This window comes from Drosophila willistoni, unplaced genomic scaffold (assembly GCF_018902025.1).
Source record: "Drosophila willistoni isolate 14030-0811.24 unplaced genomic scaffold, UCI_dwil_1.1 Seg570, whole genome shotgun sequence".
NCBI lineage: Eukaryota > Metazoa > Arthropoda > Insecta > Diptera > Drosophilidae > Drosophila > Drosophila willistoni.
The window spans coordinates 233,954-240,071 of NW_025814491.1; the positions used below are offsets into that span (position 1 = coordinate 233,954).

Here is a 6,118-nt window from a genome sequence, read left to right on the forward strand (position 1 = left end):
CAATAAACTGCTCAGAAAGCTAACAAATGCGAACCTCTATTGCCCAAACTCTGAAATTCAAGAAAAACATAACGCCAAACCTCTAGAAACTATATACAATGACGCTTGCCTAAGATTCTTTAACTCCATGTCTGACCATGAGAACAAAGAAATTGAAAAACTTTATCTAAAGCCATTTATCCCTAAACGTTTGCCATGGCCTAGGTACTGAAAGCAAATAGATAAACTTGTCGCCTTACGAACGATAAAAAAAGCCCAAACGCCACCACTGATGCCACCTCAGCTCAACCCAAGCGTAACAGTAACTAACATAAAACTTCGCATTGAATCCAAGCTTATGGAGTTCTTCTCCAAGGCGCCAACTCTTATTGCTGACAACTGTCACCAGACCTACAACAGGATCACTGAAAAGCAAGATGTTCTCAGAGCTAAGAAAGCGTCCGGAACGCCTGCCTGGACACATCATCAACTTGCTGTTTAGAGATTATAAGACAGGCAGAAGATCCAGAGCGGACATTGAGGAAAAAATCAGGGACAACCCACTTGTCATTTAAAGGCTCATCCTGCCCCCTTTGGGCCAAACGAACAAATTCAATACACGGAAAATGAACTACTCGCTCTAAACATGGCTAGTCTGGAATCTGAGTTGCTCAAATTAATTGATAACAGCACGAATAGCACTGATGCTCTAAAAAAAAAGGAAAACTGATACTGCACCCATGATGGTCCTAACTAACAATCAGTCTAACACCAATACTAATACTTCTGCAAACATTCACTTACCTAACCATAACGAAATATGAATTCAGGCGGCCCCTGCAAAGCCAGAATCCTGTCCACTATTCAGCTGCCTTCCTGGCCTGGCCAGAGGGCCAGTCCTCGACAGCTGTGCCTCCAGTAGAAGCGCCTCCTGCACTCTCTGCCTCGTTTTCAGCGTCTGCACCATCTCGTCAATCGTCCTGTCCAGACTTCCGCTCGCCTGATGCACCAATACCTGAAAATAAAACAAATCTAAAAATAAAACCAACTAAAAAGTACTAATACTCACCTGAAAATACACAACAGCAAACAGCAGCTCCTTGTCCAGCGTCGTATGCATCGTCTCATCTGCGTCGTCCAGAATCTCGTCAAGCTAGTCCATCTGCAGCTCCTGTATCCGAAAATATTTTAAAATTATTATCTAAATCAGCAATAAAACACAAAAACTCACCTGAAAATCTACGTCAGACAGCAGCAGCATCGTCTGCGAATCCTCGTCCAGCATCTGGCCAATCATCTGGTCCATCTCGTCCTTCACTAGCGCCTGCACCTGAAAAAAACACAAATCGTCAGAAAAATCTCTCAATAATCACGTAAACTTACCTGCAAATTCTCTTCAGTCACCTGCAGCAACTCCAGCTGGTCCTTTTGGCCCTCTACCTAAGGCTGCACCTGAAAAAAAAAAAAAATCAACAAAGAATCAACCTAATTTAACTAAATACATATCTAAAATCCAGCCGCAGCCGCTAGCAGTTCCAACTGGAGCTCCTCCTGCATCTTCTGCTGCACCCGTGGCCCGTCATCTGGTCCTAAACGCCATAAAGCTGCTCCTGCACCTGGAAAAAATATAAAAATGCTAAAAAATGCTACTAAATCAACAAATTACTCACCTGCCATACAAATGCCGCCAGTAGCATCGCGTGCAATTCTTCGTGCTAAATCTGCCCAATCTCCTGGTCCATCTCGTCCTTCACTAGCGCCTGCACCTGGAAAAAAACACAAATCGTCAGAAAAATCTCTCAATAATCACGTGAGCTTACCTGCAAATCCTCTTCAGCTCTTCAGCTCCTCTTCACCTGCTGCAACACCAGCTGGTCCTTCTAGCCCTCTACCCAAGGCTGCGCCTGAAAATAAAAAAAAATCAACAAAGAAACAAGTTAAAATAACTAAATACATATCTAAAATCGAGCCCCAGCCGCTTGCGGATCCAACTGGAGCTCCTCCTGCTTCTTGTGCTGCATCACTTGTCCCGTCACCTGGTCCTAAACGTCATAAAGCTGCACCTGTACCTGAAAAAAATATAAAAATGTTAAAAAATACTACTAAACCAACCAATTACTCACCTGCCATACAAATGCCGCCAGCCGCAACACATTCTTCTATACCAGACGCACCTGAAAACGGAGAAAAACAAAATTAAATTTAACTACAAATATTGGAAAAACTAAAAGCCAACAATACTCACCTAAAAACTCAACGCGGCCACCTGCATCCCATGGAGTCTACTTACCTCGACCTGAAAATAAAAATAAGCAAAAACATCAACCTAAAAAATACTTATCTGCAAGCAGCTGCTCCCGTCCTAACAGCTTTACTATGTCACATTTTTCTAATTGTTTGTTTACATTTCGGAAATATATCGCCTTCTCTTTTTAGCCACATGCGCCGCCACCTGTTGCTGTATCGATTTCTTATCGAATAAGTATTGAGCAGCAACAGTGAGCGCACACGCAATAATGAGCACTCACTCCAGTGTTGCCCTAAAAATACCACAAAAAAATGCCAGTTTCCCTACATTTCTCGCTCTAGCGCCCTATGCACTTCTCTACTTACCTCTATTAGTGCCCTCTGCACTCTCCTAATTCCCCCTATTAAGACCCTTTGCACCGGAAAATTAAATTTAAAATTCTTATTGCTAAAAACTAATACTTATTCTAAATACTTAAAACTACTTACTTATCTCTAAAAAAACTCTATTCTAAATGTCATTGTCTATTTTATTATTATACATTCATTGTTAGTAATTAAGTTAATTTATAAGTTATTTTATTTTGTCCCTCCCCTGCTGCTGTAACGGCAATTGCAATTTTTAAATTTCTGTTGTATGTCTCTAGAAGATGAAAGGATAGAAAATAAAGCGGCCTCAATCGAAAGACTGAGGCCAGGCGGTTCCCAACGCCTTATCTTAAAAACAAATAAAAAGCCTAACATTAAAGCCTAAAGCTAATTAAAATGGCTTAAAATAATTGTTAAACAATATATAAAATTGGAACTCACCTAAACCTACAGCTAAAATGTGTTAACACAAATAAAACGTCTAAATAAACAATAAATAATTAACTGACAACTATTAAACAAATAACTAAAACCTTATAAACAAAAAAAAATGACTACAAGCTAATAATTAATCTACTTAAAAATTTCTACACGTCAATAAAACCGCTAAATGTTAATAAAAAATGCCCCCAACACATATAAAACAAACTAAAACCGCTAAAACGCTAAATAAAAAAAAAAAAAGAGCAACAACTACAACTACATGCAAATCAGACTCTCTGTCTGCAGCTAAGAATCCACCACCAACAACAACAGCTGACCTGAGCCTACCCCAACACCAACAACATATGCAACAAGTGTGACTCAGCAAGTCATAGGGAGAGGAGAGAGAATAAATGAGAGAGCAAAGCCAACATGGCTGCACCCATACTCAATGACTTGACTAATAAACAACAAAAAAGCTCGCCCACCTACACAATGTGAGCATGCAAAATGCCTATGGAGATGACAGCCAAAATACCACACAAACCAACAACAACAACAACTCAAATGCCATAAATGCCCTAGTCCTCCCTGATGACTCACCCTTAAATACTACTCTTTTAATAACAGACCACAACAACCCCCTCATCTCGGAATGCCCCTCCCCCTTTATGACAGAGCTGCTGGAAAAAAAGCGCATAATGCCCCCTACGATACCTAGCCTCATGTCCTTATCAATCACAATGCCTATAATGTATGTATCTTGGCCCAGCCAGTGCCAAACTTCGTGCCACAAATATCCGATGAGCGCTCTCATTTGCAGGATAGATGCACTTGGGCGATGGTGGCACGCAGAAAGAACCCTCTGCCAGATAAACCCCCGGCTTTCTTTCTGCCTCTGCCCCAAAACCAAAATGCTCTCTTCCCGATACTGACGAGAGAAATTAGAAATTCTCTCTCGCTCTATCACTTGGCCCGGCTGAGTAACGGCCTGACCCGAATCACTGCCAAAACAATGGATATTTATGCCAAAATAAAAACTACGCTAGAGGCAAACAAATACGCCTTTTTTACACATCAGCCCAGATGGGAACGAAATGCTAGATTCGCCATTTTGAATCTGCACCACTCCACTGAACATGAAGCCATCCGTTGTGATCTAAAAAAGTTAGGATATGAGACTAAATACATTAAAAGATTAACAAATTACAGAACTAAAAAGCCAATGAATGTATTCTTAATAGAAATAAACAGACAGGAGGACAATAAACATAACGAAATTCTTAAAATTTAAGTCCTGGGATGCCAAGAGATCCGCGTGGAGAGGCAAAGGGGCCAAAAAGGTATTCCTCAATGCAAAAACTGTCTTCTCTTTGGCCATACGGCCAGGTACTGCTGCCTTCCCCCGCTCTGCTCCGTCTGTGCTGGCCAGCACAAATCCGACAAATGCCCCTCTCCTGATGGCCAATCTCCAAGTGTGGCAACTGCGGAGATGGCCATAGAGCCACCTATAGGGGCTGTGCATTTTATAAGGCTGAACTGTCAAAATTTGTCGTTGACCAGCGCCCAGAGCGGCAAGAAAGGCAAATGAATCATGATAAGGAAAGAAAATTTGGGCATGAGACAATGAATATGCAATCTAACGCTAACAAAAACTTACCTGAAGTCCACCAGCAACCGTCTGCACCACCTCGCCAGTCGACCTGTCCAGATTTCCGCTCGTCTAATGCACCAGTACCTGAAAATAAAACAAATCTTAAAATAAAATCAACTAAAATCTACAAATGCTCACCTGAAAATACACTACAGCAAACAGCAGCTGCTTGTCCAGCGTCGTAAAATCATTATCTAAATCTCCGAAAAATCATAAAAACTCACCTGTTAATCCATGTCAGCCAGCAGCAGCACCGCCTCGTGCAGCATCTTGGCAATCATCTGGTCCATCTCGTCCTCTGCTAGCGCCTACACCTGGAAAAAAACACAAATCGTTAGAAAAATCACCTAAAATTCAGACAAACTTACCTGCAAATCGTCTCCAGTCATCACCAGTAGCAGCATCTGGTCCTCCTGGTCCTCAAGCAGCGGCTACACCTGAAAGCCAAAAAATATCAACAAAGAATCGCTCTAAAAAAACCATAAACTTATCTGAAAGCCAGCTGCAGTCTTTAGTAGCACCTATTGCAGCCCCTCCTACACTTTCTGGTGCTAAATCTCGTCTGGCAGCCGCCCCATTGGTTCCAACTAATGCGCCTGCACCTGAAAGAAAGCAAAAATTGTTACAAAAATATACCAAATCAACAAAATACTCACCTGTAAATTACTCGCCTACAGCAGCAACCCCTATTTATACACTAGACGTACCTGAAAACGGAGAAACAACTAAAATTAAAACAACTATAATTATCGACAAAGCTAAAAGTCAGCGGTACTCACCAAATACCAACATGCGGCCAACAAAACTGGCCAAAGCCAAATCACCAGTACCTGAAAACAAACAAAAAATTAAATTAATCAACAAACACTTACCTGCAAGCAAACCCGGTCGGGCAGCAACACCAACAAAAATGCAAAACGGATCGTTTCGCAAAACCTTGCAGCAACAAAATCTGCCAAAGGTTGCCAGCTGTTCTCGACCCAACAGCTTTACTCTGTCGTCGCCAGAATACTCCACCGTTCATGAACTCGCCATGTTCCTGCAAGGCATCTGAAATTAATTTTTAAAATGTTCTATGTTAATTATTACTATTGTCAATTTTATATTTTTTTTACTTACCTCTATTTTCCTATTCTTTACAAATAAATGTCGCTCTCTCTTTCCAGCTCACATGCGGAAACTTCGCCATCAGAACCATATCGATGACTTATCGATAGGTCATCATCATTTCAGAGCACTATCGATACGCCGGCCGATTCTGGCTAAACCAAAGCCAAAGACTCTGAATCTCAACCTTATAAAGCTAACTTCTTGCCTTGCTCTCAAATTATGCCTTACGGACTCTAGCCAATATTGGCTTTTTTACTTAAATATTTGGTCTCTTTATGTTTTCCCCCACTAAAAGCTAATTGCTCTAAAACTTCTAGCCTATAAAGCTAACTCAAC

General features: G+C 41.2%; 2 long non-coding RNA genes across 2 annotated transcripts; both read right to left on the reverse strand.

Annotated features, from left to right (window-relative positions):
- Positions 1 to 4,224: 4,224 nt before the first annotated feature.
- LOC124461631 lies at positions 4,225 to 4,763 on the reverse strand. The gene is made up of 2 exons (XR_006955167.1): positions 4,679 to 4,763; positions 4,225 to 4,557 (listed from the first exon to the last, which is right to left on the reverse strand). It is a non-coding gene; the product is annotated as an uncharacterized LOC124461631 (long non-coding RNA).
- Positions 4,764 to 5,255: 492 nt separating this feature from the next.
- On the reverse strand, positions 5,256 to 5,644 carry LOC124461633. The gene is made up of 3 exons (XR_006955169.1): positions 5,452 to 5,644; positions 5,329 to 5,379; positions 5,256 to 5,274 (listed from the first exon to the last, which is right to left on the reverse strand). It is a non-coding gene; the product is annotated as an uncharacterized LOC124461633 (long non-coding RNA).
- Positions 5,645 to 6,118: the final 474 nt, after the last annotated feature.